Source organism: Photinus pyralis, unplaced genomic scaffold (genome assembly GCF_008802855.1).
Source record: "Photinus pyralis isolate 1611_PpyrPB1 unplaced genomic scaffold, Ppyr1.3 Ppyr1.4_LG3b, whole genome shotgun sequence".
In the NCBI taxonomy this organism is placed as follows: Eukaryota; Metazoa; Arthropoda; class Insecta; order Coleoptera; family Lampyridae; genus Photinus; species Photinus pyralis.
The window spans coordinates 5,697,969-5,714,489 of NW_022170510.1; the positions used below are offsets into that span (position 1 = coordinate 5,697,969).

Sequence of the window (16,521 nt, forward strand, 5' to 3'; positions counted from 1 at the left end):
AATATTGAGCTTTTTTTTGAATATTGGTGAACTGGTTTTAAGGGCACCAAATTTAGTACGTGTTTTTTAGTAGTACAAGTTGTATTTTGAATTTGACATGTTGTAGAGAATAAATCTTCCCTTACTTTGACATGGTGAATATTAGTTTGGAGGATTAAATTATAAACAGTGCCACCTGAACCAACCAGTACCTAATCAAAACGACGACTGGTCGCGACTACGACCAACAACAGTGGCGTCGCCAGAAATATTTCAATGGGAGAGCCAACCGGGGACCAATATGTTTTAGGGTGGGCCATAATTCGCTAGACTTGTATTGTGTAGGAGGAGATGAGTGTCAAAAAATTACAAATACGAAATAGTACATTGAAATACAAGTGCAGAAACGGTATTATTGAAAAACGAGTATAAATGTAGGAACACGAGCGCCAGCGAGTGTTCCTATTATACGAGTTTTTCAATTACCGTTTCGGCATGCGTGTTTCATACTATTTTTTCTACGAAAGTGAAAAATTCTTCTCTAGAAATTAGAAATTTCAACTAGCCAAATAACGACAAAAAATCGTATAGTCTGATCGTAGTTGGATGTTTCAATTGTAAATGATCCAGTAAGCCGGTTGCCTTGACACAACATAATTGTTTGAAAAATCGTAAATTTAAGTCAAACAATTTGTGGCGTAGTGAAGAAGTGTTAAGATAGATTTTGACGAAACTGAAGATGAAGAAGGTATGTGCACACCGCCGGAAGTTGCGGAAATGGCTAATGCGGTTTCGCATGAATTGCTACCCCAAAAGTGTAAGCAGCGTTTCGGAAAGGAGCGTTTTCATAAGAGAACAAATCGCTAAGTTTTTGGGAGAAGCGCCTGATGAAACATTTGTAATGATGAAGGTTTGTCAATTTCTTATTGTATTTTTAAATCATAAATAAGCATAATTTAATTACAGGTTGCTCTCGTCCTTGGAGTAGCTGGAGCTTGCCGTCGGAGCGAACGTTGTAAAATGACTGTAACGGATTTCACAGAACAAGATACAATTTTATTGATACTTAACGATTCCTGACTCCAAGAATCATGTCCCAAGAACGTTTTCTGTAGCAGAAGGCAAAGGAAATTCTACCATTGTCTGTCTTATATAACGAAACTGTGCGAATAAAGCAATACAATTATAAAGAGTTACTTCGCATATGTTTATTAGCGTGTAGAAAATGCGTGCAGAAAATATTTTTGCCGCACTAGTGTTTCAAAGACCTGTTTTCACAATCAATTTACCTACAAAAACAATCGTGTTTCTACCTTAGACCATATGGTCTAAGGTTTCTACACTTTCGTAGAAAAATTTATTTATTGCATATTATCAAAGCAATTTACATATCTAAATGGCAACATCGGATCGTATTTATGTTGATTTCACACAGCGAATGATTGTACTTTTGATTCATTGGTAGGGCAAAGGTAGGAATTTTCCCAATACTTCCAAAAATATTTAAAAAGTGATATGAGGTGCCTATTATATTAGTACGACTAAGTAAATACGGCTATTTATTATTAATCAAGCAACAGTGTATTATTTAAATGTTAACCTCTCTCAATTTGAATAGATTTTCTAGTTCTAGGTCTTCTAGTTGTATTGTGATAGTTGCTTTCTTATAAATGTTGTGTATTAATATTCTGTATCTGGAGTCTATTCTACAGTTGTTAACAGCTTTTTCTATTGCCCACATTTCGACACTATCGAAGGCTTTTTCATAATCGATGCATACTAAATGCGATTCCGTTAGCTTTCTCTATTAGTGTCCTCATCGTTAAGCGGTGATCAGTGGTGCTGTATCCTTTCCGGAATCCTGCTTGTTCCACTGGTTGATACGATATTTTGTATGTTAGCCTGTTGTTAATGATTTTCATGAATAGGTTTGCGACAGCAGTGAGATGGGTCTATAATTCTTAAAAGTCATTTTTGTCGCCTTTTCTAAATAACAGGATTGTATGAGTTTCATTCCATTCTATGGTTATCTCTCCTTTATGTAGGCTGCAAAAGTTATGGGGAAAAAACAAATTTCGACAAAAAATTCAAAGGGCTGTAACTTTTGATCTAGTAGTCCGATCTTGGAAGTTGGAACTGTTTGAAATTATGGATTCTACAGGCCACAATTGTTTTCCGGTCGATCTTAGACAATTTTTTTTTCGGGGCAAAAAAAGGCAGTGTATAACCTTCCTTTTTTACCCAAAATTGACTGCACCAAAATTTCTCGGGAAAACACTTTTTCTTATTAATTTTGGTGCGTAGAATCCAAAACAATTCGTACTTTTTCGATCAGACTTCTCAATCAAAAGTTATAGACTAGAAACCCATTTCGAAAGAAAATTCAAAGGGCTGTAACTTTTGAACTAGTAGCCCAATCTTGGAACTGTTTGAAATTATGGATTCTACAGGCCACATTCTATAAGAAAATTTTTTTCCGGGTCGATCTGAGAAATTTTTTTTGCGGGCCTCAAAAAAAGGCAGTGTATAACCTTCCTTTTTTACCAAAAATCGACTGCACCAAAATTTCTCGGAAAAAAACTTTTTCTTATTAATTTTGGTGCGTAGAATCCAAAACGATTCGTACTTTTTCGATTAGACGTCTCAATCAAAAGTTATGGGCAAAAAACCAATTTCGACAAAAAATTTTCAAAGGGCTGTAACTTTTGATCTAGTAGCCCGATCTTAGAACTGTTTGAAATTATGGATTCTACAGGCCACATTCTATAAGAAAATGTTTTTTCCCGGTCGATCTGAGATAATTTTTTTTCCGGCCTCAAAAAAGGCAGTGTATAACCTTCCTTTTTTACTAAAAATCGACTGCACCAAAATTTCTCGGGAAAAAACTTTTTCTTATTAATTTTGGTGCGTGGAATCCAAAACGATTCGTACTTTTTCGATTAGACGTCTCAATCAAAAGTTATGGGCAAAAAACCAATTTCGACAAAAAATTTTCAAAGGGCTGTAACTTTTGATCTAGTAGCCTTATACAAGAACATTTGTACTTTAAATATCCAAAGTAAAATATTTACTCGAATTAGTTAATTTTCCAAAAAAGGGATATTTTTCAGATATCTATGCTTTGGTCTGTGTGAAAAGCTTTTTTTAAGCTTCTGGTGTATGGTGCGTAAATGTAACATGTAATTTCAATTAAGGGAAATCGCGTCACGGATAATCGGGGTTCTACTGTTTGGCAACAAATCTTGAATATTTGCAGTGTATTTCTTGGGGTGTTAATATTAAGTCATTACACCCGAAAACGGCTATCAGAACTCTATAAAAACAAACAACATTTGTTAGTTCCGATTCTTGATTTAGTGCCACGGTTATTGGCGTTCATTTGAGTTTCGAAAAATCTTCATAGCTCCCTTATTTTAAGGACTGTTGAAAAAAACATAAGTAATATCCAAAGATTTATTTTGTGTACCGTGTACCATTTACGGTAAAGCTTCTCCCATTCTCCTATATTGTGGATATCCATTAATGTTAATGTTGGTTTTGACACAAAAGTCCTTCGGGAAACTTTTTGTACAAAGCCACTGTCCCTTACCGTGATCCATGCCCTTTTTTTTCTCCACGTGGTCCGCGTATCATGCAGGTGGTAACAATTTGGTACAAAACATTACGCTAGTGCGTCTAAAAGTGGTGTGAAGTTGGCACGAAAAGCGGATACCCTGTACCCCAAAAAGGGGCGGAGGAGCTGTGTTACCTTTTCGTGCATAATCAAGCACTAACGATTGCCACAAGACATTTCGTTAGTGCTTCTAAAAGTGGTATAAAGTTTGCACGAAAAACGAGTACTCTATACCTCAACAAGGGATGGGTTTCTTTTTCGTGCACAATCAAGCACTAACTAAAATTGCCAACACAATTTATAATTCAAAATTCATAAGAAGCTTTCCAATGAATTTATACTTCATCGGCTGTCAGAAAACGACTGAGCTTTTGAACTTGAACCTGATTAATTATAAACCTCTTAGCTTATAGACCAACTAATGTCCCATAGCTAAATTTGCATTCACCGCAGTTAAAATTTACAAATTGAAATATCGACATACAGCGACATCTAACAAACCAATCGATCGTTGGCGAATTGTTGCAACAAAGTACATTAAAGAGATGGAGTCAGTGTCAACTGAAATTTATTTTACTTCTCATTTACATCTTCTATAAATAGAGAAAGAGGAGAATTTATTACACGTTCGTGTTTTAAAGGAAGCGAGTTCATCAAGTCTAAATTATTATTATTTACTACATCCCTCACTTTCAGTAAGCGTCCTCACGCTACCCAGCAAACACTGATACATACCTTTTATGTAAAAGTTATATATCAGAGTTACATACACAATGTACCAGTAATGTAAATCTACTATTACAAGTAAGTTACCAGAAAGTTAAAATTTCCCACTCAAAGCAACACCACAGTAACATAACAGTTATATCGTTGAGTTATGTTTATATTATGTAACAGAAATATGTTGCAGTTATAAAACTTAATCATATTACTATTATATATACTATTAATATATTTGTTAGGTATCTATGTTATATAACTGCTATTAAAGGTGTTATATTACCATTACTACAAAATTGAAACAAAAAATGAATGTGAGGCAGGATAATTAAACAGTACATCAATAAAACAAATTTTATTACCTCTGAATATGTACAACATGTTTTTTACTTTTGTCTGTTTAATCTTTGTTTAGCGAAGCGGAACCACTCGCCACAAGACTTTTCGAAGTCGTTTTCTTTTAATGTTGGGTACATGGCACAGAGAACCTCTGAAAAATATCTAAATTATTCAAATATAATTACTTAATAATAAGCATACCTTTGATTATAGAAACAAAGTGTAACTTATGAATAGCAAAATTATTTTTTCTACCCAACCACGAGCATTTTTCAGCACATGCATTTGNTTTGGTGCGTAGAATCCAAAACGATTCGTACTTTTTCGATTAGACGCCTCAATCAAAAGTTATGGGCAAAAAACCAATTTCGACAAAAAATTCAAAAGGCTGTAACTTTTGATCTAGTAGCCCGATCTTGGAACTGTTTGAAATTATGGATTCTACAGGCCACATTCTATAAGAAAATATTTTTTTCCGGTCAATCTGAGACAATTTTTTTTTCTGGGCAAAAAAAAAACGCAGTGTATAAAAAAAAAGGCAGTGTATAACCTTCCTTTTTTACCCAAAATTGACTGCACCAAAATTTCTCGGGAAAAAACTTTTTCTTATTAATTTGGGTGCGTAGAATCCAAAACGATTGGTACTTTTTCGATTAGACGTCTCAATCAAAAGTAGGGGAGATTTCTTAATGTTTCCATAACTTCTCCTTTTTCCTCCTTTAACATTTCGGCGAGGATTCCATCTGGTCCCGGTGCTTTGTTATTCTTTAGCTGTGATAGTGCGGCTTTAATTTCGCAATTCTCTATTTTTGGTAGTATTTCCGAGTTCAAATTCGTAATTCTTTTTTTAATATATCCTTCTGTGTTTACGTCTGCATCTTTCTTAGAGGTGTATAGTTCTTTATAAAATCTTTCTACTTCTTTTGATATTTTAGTTGTATTTCTTATATAATTTCCTGCTTCGTCATTTATTGAAATAAGTACTGGTTTGCCCAAATTTGGTCGTAAGCGTTTTAGGCCCCTATTCCTTTCGATTACCTTTTCGATTTCGGTTTCATTATATTTTCTTAGGTCTTCTCTTGTTTTCCTCCTAATAAGTTTGTTCAGCTCTAGGTATTCTACTGGGTTTCTTTTGTCTTCGTTTATTAATTTTCGTCTACTTTCCATTAATTTAATTGTCTCATTACTTAGTTTATTTCCTTTCGTGCTCAGTTTTTATTACCTTTCCATTCCCGCTTCTAATAGGTTTTCTTTCATTTCGTTATTGATTTATTAATGTCTCTCTCTTCTGCTTCCGACTGTCATTTAAGGGTTCTTCTCAAGATCTGTCTATATTCTTCCGCGTTTTGTCTTATTCTATTATGGTTGATTACCGTGGGCTTCTTTCTTGTTTTCTTCATCTCTAGTTTATCTATTTCTATGTTGGCTCTTAGTATACTATGATTGCTGCCCGTTGAAAATTTATTAAGCGCGGTTACGTCTTTAAAGATTTGTTTGTTCTTGAAGAAGAAGTAGTCTATTTCATTTTTTGTCTTCGCATCAGGGGAGACCCATGTCCATTTTCGGTTGTGTTTTTTTCAAATTAAAGTACGTATTGATTGCGGGAAGGTTTTGTTGTTCTAAATAGTCCAGTAGTCGGTCACCTCTAGTATTCCTGGTTCCAAGTCCATACTCTTTTATTTTGTTTTCAGAGCCTTCCGTTTTCTTCCTGAATCTCCCATAATTATTGTTGGTTTTATATTTTCATCTTCTAGTGATTTCCTGAATGTAGGTCTATACACATTTCCCCTCTTCCTTTAACCTCTGATATCCCTAAAATGTCCTATTTGATTTTACTTAGTTCCTCTTCGAGTTCGTTTATTTTTTCATATTGATGGATTGGATCTATTGTTGTATTCTGTTTGTTTCTGCTGGTTTTGTTTTCTCTGATTTTTCCCTGTCTTTGTCGAGCTTTTGCTTCTCCCAGAATCCTTGAGGCTGATCGGTCGTCCGATGTGGGATTCCGGATTTAACCTACCCACCTGGGGTACATTTCCTTTATAAGTTTGGCATTCTTAGGGGTAATTTTGCACATAAAACACCACGCTGGCCAGACGCCGCTGCTAGTTTTGGTCCGCCCCAAGTATTTCATTTCCCCGGTGCCACCTACTATATCTAGGAGGCTTTCCTCTATCCGCCACCTGGGGAGGCGCCCGATGGGGGACTAGCAACCCCGCACGGGTAATTAAATTTCTGTTCATTTAATAAAAAACGTCCTTGGAAAAAAGTAATTTGTGATAATAAACAGGTACTTGTAATAGTGACAATTAAGGGTATGTTCAATGTTTATTTCATACTAGGAGGAAAAAGTAGAGTTAAGAGTTAGAAAGGTTTAGAAAAACGGGGTCATGGTTTTAGAATTTGGTAAAAAGTGTTGGATTTGGAAAGGTTTCATTGAATTAATCTTAAGGAAATGGAGTTGGATTGAGTTTGATTTTAATAATATAGTTTATTGTTGGAATTGTTATTATTTATTAACCATCAGGAAGTTGCTCTCAAACAAAAGATTCAAGAAAAAAAGAAAAAGGAGGTAAGACTTTCAACCCTTAATTCCTTATGTAATATCCCATTACAGAATGAACTGGGACGTTTCCCATTCAGGATCGAATCCTCGACAGACTGTTTCATAAGCGCTAATTTAATGTGAAAGGAGGCATTAAGTTAATTTCGGAAATTTGTACAACACTTAGGAGTACTTCCGATTTCGAGTACTTCTTTAAGTAATTTAACGATTCTGGTAAGCCTCAAGATACCTTAGATAGCTCGAAGTAATCTGGTAATGCAAAATTGTTAGAGAACGTCGTTTTTTTCCTTCTGATTTATACATATCTATGATGTAGTTCTGTGTGGTTGAACTCATGATACAATGAACTGCTGGTTGAGTCAACTTTTCTCATCAACAGGAGACTGCGGAAGCAGCTTAGTAGAATTGGGTTACGCCGGAGCAGTGGATGAACGAAAACTTGGGTAAGAACAAGGATATTTCTGCTGCTTAGGGCAAAGAGAGTGAGGAGAGAAACCTATTTTTAAATTTAATATTGTTCATGTTTAAAGGTTTTTTCAACGTCCTATACAAATCCTTTAACATAACATCTAAGGACAAGAAGAAACCTTCCAGGTAAGGCAGTAGGTATTTGGTTGTAACAGCAGTCGCGCCGAAGTCCTTTATTGGTTTTTATCGATAAGAACGGGACGAATTACAAATCAATTAGAAAGGTAATAGATATTGTCCTAACCGACACATAATCCCCAAACACGAACGACTTTTGGTATTCATTATACCATCAAGTATATTAAATGCGTCTATACATACACACAATCATCCGAATCCTAAAATCTGCTGCAGTTCCGGTCAAAAATCGTCTCGCTTACCAACTGTCGGAAAGTTTGCACGGAAGTTTTGCTTTGCCACGCGCCCTCGCATTACACTTGTACGAAATTAAATAGATAATAACTCGACTCGGAAGGGGAAAGGAGCTTTAACAGGACAGGAACAGAAATTACGACTGAAGAAAAATATCTGAAAGCACAAACAGAAGTGCAAACGATCGTCGTAAATAAGCCTATGGACATTTTTACGACATCGTCCGGCTTTAATAGTATTTTAGATATTTTATGTAGTGTCGACTTTTAAGGTACTACTTGATTACCTTACACGTAGATATTTAGATAATACCGGAAAGAGCGGTCGGTGTTTAGTAGGTACTTATTTATTATAGCTACTAAAACTGAACGCAACGCCACTCGATTATCATCTATCTACCACCGAAAATAAAATTGCAAACGAAAATGATTTAAGATCGCCTAAACTGAAACGATTATAATTTATTAGAAAAGGTCCGTTTAACAAAGTGCAAATTAGCGCCCTGTAATCAAGACTAATCCCCACATCGTAAAGTAGTGGGACTATTTTAATCCCAGCCCACCGGGACGGTTTTCAATTTTTCACCCAAATTTATAACTTATTCGGTAGGAGGCGGCACTCGCGGCCAAATATGCTCAAAGGTGATTTATAACAAAATATTAGTGTAGTCATTTAAAAGGTCCGATACTGTCGCAAATTAGATGAGGGAAGCTAAAGAATTGAAAAGGTGTATACTAAGTACCAACTTGATATTGCAATTTCATATAACGTTGCAAAGAATTTATAAACTATTCCACCCTCTCTCGAACGCCAGCCCATTGTCCTCCCATTTAGACTTCATTGTTAAAAATTGGTAGCAGAAATTTATTATCGGTAGCATACCTAGGTAATCATGTCATTTGATTTATTGTGGTACGTTTGCTATTATTATTTATTTATTTACATATTTCAATCATTTCCTTCGTTGCAATAATGAAGAAGTTTGAAAGTACTCAACCTTTTGTTCCTGCACATAAGGGAAACTTATGTCACATACTACGTTTCCAAGGGAATTTTCTAAAAATTGAGGACGTTAGGAAAGGCACAAAATTTAGTTCTTGTGTCCCACGGCAATGCGTTTTATCGTTTGTCTGATGATATTGCTGTACCAACTTTTCTGTTTTTAACGATTGTTTAAATGAGCACAAAATGGTCTAGAAATATTTTTGCCTATATCGAAACTACAAAAAGTAAAATAAAGCTCCAATAAACCACAATAACACTTTAATAAACCTTACAGTACAGTTCGGTTCGGTGTTCTGTTTATTAATAATGGAGGGAATGGAGAAGTTTCCAGTTTTTTTTGTTGTAAATTGATTATTATGAATACTTAAGTGAAATGAAACAAAACTGCAAATGAATCATTAAAATAACTCCACAAATGAAAAAGTTACAAGATTTTAAAGTTGCGCTTGGAAAAATAACTTCGTTTCAGCGTGTGACGTCACTTGACGTATATGGTTAAGATGCCAATTTGTTCGCTTAGTACATGTACGGTAGTTTATTGATGTGCCGCACTGTTAACAACGTAACGGACGCACTCGATTAGATCAAATGACGGCACAGGCAGTGCACTGAATTCTAACGAATTGTGGCCTCACATTCTAATAGATATAGGTGGTAATAGGATCCCCATTTTTTTCTAAACAGAACTTTAGTCAACACACAAAGACCAAAATCCTTCCTATTGAACCTACCCGTTATAATAATCAATAATAAAAAAAATCATACAGTTTCACTCGAAGTGGGACACCCCGTGTCACTTTAGAAAGTACTTTTGAGTATGAGTAGGCCAAATGTGGTATAAAAATAAAACTAAAATTTAACGTATCGAGGTTCACTTATAAGTACGGTGGCGTTTTAGCTTTATTAAGGATAAGAAGCGATCGTTTGATTGTACTACTCAGGCAACCGATATTTTTATGCAGGTGAATAATGTTGATCGATGAGAATGAGGCAAAACTTCTACCGGGCGTCCAATAGATCCGAAAATAATGAATATTTCTAATACAGGCTGACGTCATAGGTTTTGAATTGTAACGGGGGTCCGTTAAATTTTTGGAATTTTAAAATGGGCAAACCTGAATATATACCGCTTCATACGAAGGGTGGGTACGAATTTTCCTTTTGCGTTTGCGTGCAGATTTTCTTATTGAGTCCGAGGTCTACTCTTCACATTCAGACTCTCCCTTACTAGAGTCGTCTGACCCCGCAACGTCACTCAAGCCATCCCACACGTGAAATGAACCTAAGGACGCTGGAAAGGGAAACGGATCTAATCGTAGAGAAGTTCGGTTAGGGTACCCCGAACATGGATTGTCTCAGTTGCACTAGAGTGGGATATTCACAAGGTATGTGGTGTGCTCGTCGTCTACGTAACATCATCTACAAGATTGTGATTTTCCTGCACCTATCTGGTGCATATGCTTCTTTAGTTTGCACTGCCCCGAAAGTGTGCTCACAGGTAACATTAGGTTTTTTCCTTGACAGCCCTGTGCAGAAACGGGCAAGGTTGCGAAATGGTCCTCAATCTAACATCAAGTTCTGGTTAGCCGTCTTGAAATATTACGTCATCGTCTTTTCCATTTAATTTTTATTCTAGCATGCCCTTTAACCCATACGGGCTCAAGGGTTGTTTGCTACTTGTTCTAATGCATGGACATTCGGAAACCAACCTAGAGGTAATTTTACAGTAGCGAATTGCCTGCACGGCAGCCCTGCTGTAACTGGAGATTTTGACAGTTTTGCTCCTTATGTTCTGCGTAAGAACTTTTCTTGCATTAAGCGTTAGTCCTACCAATTTTTCCTGGAATAGAGTAGGGGGTTAGATAACGTGAAAGTTTAGTTCTTTAGAGTAAATACCAGGGCATGTTCCTTCAATTGTTGATTTAAGGAAATAATAGCACAAATATAATTCTTTTATTTCTACAAATCAAGAGATTTTCAGGTTGAATTAGTTCCCTTATTCACCTTTAATTATATATCGTTGAGAATTCTTTCGAAAGTCTCTACTCATGTTAGCAAAGTTCCTTTAGTATCGTACGATGAGTATCCGCCGAATACTCTACTCCATGAAATATTTCAATAATTCCTTCTCAACCAGATATACTGGAATTAGGTAGCATATATAATACACTTTTATAGGTGAAAGTCTATATCTGCTTTGGGATACTTGGATTCACCACTAAAATTGGCAATGTTTTCTTTTATGAATAATATACAATGTAGAATGTACAAGCTGGGAAGGGTTAAAATACCATGTTCAACAAACTTACACCCACAACAACTTCTGTAGCCTAAATTAGTGAGTATCCTAATCGCACGTCTTTGTATAGCAAAAATCCGTTTAACCCCAGAAGAATGTCCCCATGCAGTTATGGCTGAATGGAAGTAACCATAGTAAGCATTTAGCATAATTTCATGAGATGTCATTGATTTCAAACTCCTCAAACTTTTGTGCACACCTGATTGCAGTGCTCAGATCAATTCAATTTCGGGTCAAGATATACACCCAGGAATTTTAATGAACCAGTATTATTGATTTGATCAATTTGTTTTAAACTAAATATACACTTAACTGATTTATCATGATTTACGAGCAACTTATTATCAGTAAACCACTCTTCAACAATATTAATACCGGTGCTTGTGTAGTCAGTTATGGTGTTACATTTATTTAATAAAGTAGTATCATCTGCATATAAAATTAACTCATCATGCTTGGTTACCTGAGCAATGTCGTTAATATATATTAGGAAAAGTACTGGGCCAAGTACTGAACCTTGAGGCACACCTGTCTCAATTTGCTTAAAACCCGATGCACAGTTATTAAATATTACATACTGAATTCGATCGTTCAAATACGATTCTAACAACATAACGCTTTTATATTGGAAATTATATTTTGGAAGTTTACTCGAAGGTCGAAGGCTTTAGTGAAATCTAAAAAGTTTGCAACACAAATTTCATTAGATTCAAAACAGGTTAAAATTAAGTTGGTTAACTTCGAGATGGCACTCGCAGTGGATTGGTTGTTACGAAAACCAAATTGACTGTCGCAAAATAACTTTTTTGCTTCAAAATAGGACATAATTTGTTTTTTTTTAATTTTTTCAAAAATATTAGAAAAGACTGGAGCAATTGATAGTGGTCGATAGTTTGTAAGATTATCCTTACAACCCTTTTTATGCAGAGGAATAACTTTGGATATTTTCAATTCATTGGGGTAAACTGAATTTCGTATACAGGCATTTATAATTTTAGTTAATGGAACAATTATGACGTTTAACACGGATTTCACAATGTCAGCCGTGATGTCAAAATGATCTCTACAATCACTATTATTAATGCTGGATACTGTATCATGCATCTCATTAAAAGATATTTCTTGAAAATCAAACGACGTAGAGTTGTTGATTTTGAAATTACTAAAATATGTAATTGGATCATTGTTCTGCACAGGTAGTGACGCACTTATCTCATCAGCAATTTGAACAAAAAAGTTGTTAAACTCATTAGGTGTTAGATTTTGAGTATGCATTTGGTTATCATTGTTGTTTTGTTTAATTACTTGCCATATGGCTTTTGATTTACAACTAGATGCCTTTATAAACGCATCCTTAGTTGCAATTTTTGCATTTTGCAATGCAACCTTGTAAAGCTTACGGTAATTACTCACAAGTTTACGTAGATCATCATTTCTCACCCTTTTGTAACATCCATTAAGAACCAGTAGAACATCATGCATATTTTTCAATCGATCGTTATACCATCTACGAGCGATGCTTCTAGTACTTCCACCCTTCCGAACCTTGGTGGGGAAACTACAATCAAAATAATTAAGAAAAGTAGTAATAAAAGTAGAAAATTTGTCCTCTGCGGTTTTAGGACCATCGTCGATGAAGGACCAGTCGCAGTTTTCAAGCAGGCGGTAAAACATAAATTTACCCATCTTTGTAATAGGTTTGGACAATTTTAAACTACTATTTACACGTTTAGTACTATCACAGATTTAAATATACTATTTAAATCTGTGGTACTATGAATTATTTCAAAACTAATAACCTGAGCCATATGATCAGACATGCATGTCTCATAGACACGCGTATTAAAACTATAACCACGTTTAAAATTAACAAAAATGTTATCGATGCAATTGTTGCATCTCGTATTTTCAAATATTGTAGGATATAAGTTATAACTTTGTAAAAAATCAACAAGATATTTGGCTTGCCTATCATTAGAACAGAATCTTATATTAAAATCGCCACATAAAATTATCACATTTTTGTAAATGTCTATTTTTGACAGTAAAGTGTTAAGAGTATCAGTAAATGTATTAAAATTACCTAATGGTGACCGATAAACCGAGATAATAATCAAATTACAGTCTTTGATAACTAAACCTGATATTTCGCAGTCGATCTCTTTCGATAGGGTCTTCGTGATAAGAATAGGATCGCATTGTACATTGTTTTTTACTAAAATTAATACACCACCGTGTATATGTGTCTGTCTAGAAAAGTGTGAAATCAGTTTAAACCCGTTTACACTAATAAGGTTTGCAGCACAATCGTTTAACCAGTGTTCAGTCAGACACACTACGTTAACATTTTTATTTAATTCTAAAATAGCTTCCAGCTCCAAAATTTTAGTAGAGACCGATTGGATGTTCAGATGAAAAATTTCAAAATTAGTAGATCAGTTACGTTGTGGCTTGGCTTAATATTAGTGTTTTGTGGCGTTCTCTGAGTTTGTCCAGATGTGGAAAAAACTTCCCAATTGTGACTCCCGATGGCCAAATATTAGGCTGACGTATAATGTCAAGATACTCTTCATACACGGAGAGTTTAAAACTGCTGTAGATGTCAGGAAATTTAGAAATCATTTTCTTGCATTCGGCATTGTAAACGTCATTTTTTGCAAGAAATGAGATTACATCATCTTGAGTAATATTTGGTTGCAGTCTACTAATATACAATTGGTACAATCTAGGAATACCTTTTATATCTGTAGCAGTAGCATTGGTGCCACGCATGGGAGATTTTTTGCGTATTCTTCGCGTTTTTTTGACTACCCAGTCTCCTTCGTAGTTGTTGCTTTTTAATCTTTGATTGACATCGTCAGTTTTACTACATAACTCGTTTATCTGTGGTGAGCGATTGTTATTCGTAAGTTTATCCGCATATGAAGCGATTTTTGTGACAGATTCTTGATTAGAAATATTAACAGAGATACAGTCGGCAGCATCAGCATTAGGCGATTATTTCGCCAAGTCAGATTTCTGTGTTTGTTTTGTAGGATTTGATGTGGAAATAATTCCAGCATTTACATTTTTATTTGACGAAGATGGTCGATCGTTAATTTGCCTTTTATCTACACCGAAATTGGTAGCTGAATATCGACTATTTAAAGAAATCATTTTTTCTTCCATAGCTTTAATCTTGTCATATAGGAGAGTAATCAATTGATTTTTGTCGCGAATAATAGCTTTAAGGTAATCAGTTTCACTAGGCTTACTATCACTTACATAGAGGTCATTCTCGTTGCAATTATTTGACGTATATAGATTTTCACAACAATTGATGGATTCGTTGTCAATTACACATACAAACTTTAATTTTGATTTGGCACAACTATCTTGGTAGAAACTACAGCACTTGACAAACTTGACACGTTTTTTTGCAGTGTTTTTGCCACAAACAGCACATAAATTATTGGAAGGTATATCGGAGACGACTACATCGCCCGCCATTACTACATAGTTCAATACACCAAGTCATAGGATTATCCAGAATTTAGTCAATTTCTATGGGGTCGACGTAACTCTAGGAGGAAAATATTTAAAAGGTACCGTAAAACATTTGATTATTGACTTGTGTTCATTCGCCGTGAATTACGTATCTTATTGTGTCATTTCAGTTTCAATTTGCTGTTATAGAACTCATTTTGTTTTCCATTGATTTAGGAAGTTTAATTTTAAACGAAGGAACCCTTAAGATAATACGGGCATTTGTAAGTTGCCTGCTAACCCGCGAAGTGTTTATTTTACTGTATATTTATATACAGTGAGTCAATTGAAAAGCATACCACCCCAAATACAGGGTGACACTTTTAAAACTTTCAATGGGCGATATCGTTTTTTATATTAGAGGTATCACAAAATGGCCAAAACCGTTTCGGTAGAATCGAGGGGGAAGCAAAATGGTCGTATAAAGAAGGAACCAACTTCAACCTCGTACCCCCCGCCACCCCCATGCCTAAATTTTGAATTGTGACGTATCACTTGTGATACATCATTGGAAAGCTCTTAAAAAATGCTTTTCAGAAATACCAACACTGGTGCATTTAAACTGCCCATTCACAATTTATGTAATAAAAATGAGTAATTTGAGTATTTGATGAATTTGTCAGTGTTTGAAATAAAAAAAATTTCTTAGATCTAGTGATGCTTTGGAAAAACAATGACAGCAATTTTTAGTAAATAATAATTTTCTATTGCTTTATTTGTTGATCGGTTATTATTATTTTAGTCTCGTTTTTAGTATTTCTTGGCAAGAAAATTACAAATTTTGAATTTAACTAAAGATTTCATAATGGTGTACACGTTAGCCGAAAGAGTTGAAATTATTTTCATCTATGGTTCTGAAGCGCGATCTGCATTTAGAACAGCAGCTGTTTTTAATGCCCGACACCCAGAACGACGTGTCAGTCACACTTATGTTGCAATGTTAGTGACTAAATTTGAAGAAACTGGGTCAGTGGAAAATAAGAAAAGAGACGGACCAAGAATAATGGATGAAGCTACTCAGATTGAAGTTTTAGGTCATTTTGGTGCAAACCCAACATCATCTATTCGAAAAGCAGCGACTATGACCGGACTTTCGCGAGAAACTGTACGACGAACTCTTAAGGTGCACAAATTCTACCCTTATAAGATGCAGATTGTACAGGAACTAACCGAAGACGACTCCGATCGAAGAATCCAATTTTGTGAAATAATGACCGAGAATATTCAAAATAATCCGGAACTGGTGAAAAACATTTGTTTTAGTGATGAATGTACATTCTTTTTAAATGGAAATGTGAACAAACATAACTGCCGGTATTGGGACGATAAAAATCCTCATCTTTTTCGCGAGGGGCATACTCAACGGCCCCAAAAAATTAACGTCTGGGCAGGTATCTTAGGTGATAGCATTATTGGTCCTCTGTTTATCGAAGGAAATTTAACTGGAGATACTTACCTAAACATGCTACAAAATACCGTCGAGCCTCTCATCACTCATGAAATAGAGAATCAAATAAATCCAATTGACGGAAACATGAATTTGATTGAAGATTTCATACATTTTCAACAAGATGGGGCTCCTCCTCATTACTCTATGGCTGTTCGTGAATTTTTAGATGAGAAATTTCCGGGACAATG

At 35.2% G+C, this 16,521-nt stretch overlaps 1 long non-coding RNA gene across 1 annotated transcript; it reads right to left on the bottom strand.

Moving 5' to 3' along the window:
- Positions 1-4,652: 4,652 nt before the first annotated feature.
- Positions 4,653-4,939, bottom strand: LOC116167456. The gene is made up of 2 exons (XR_004144531.1): positions 4,853-4,939; positions 4,653-4,802 (listed from the first exon to the last, which is right to left on the bottom strand). It is a non-coding gene; the product is annotated as an uncharacterized LOC116167456 (long non-coding RNA).
- Between the last annotated feature and the right edge of the window lie 11,582 nt (positions 4,940-16,521).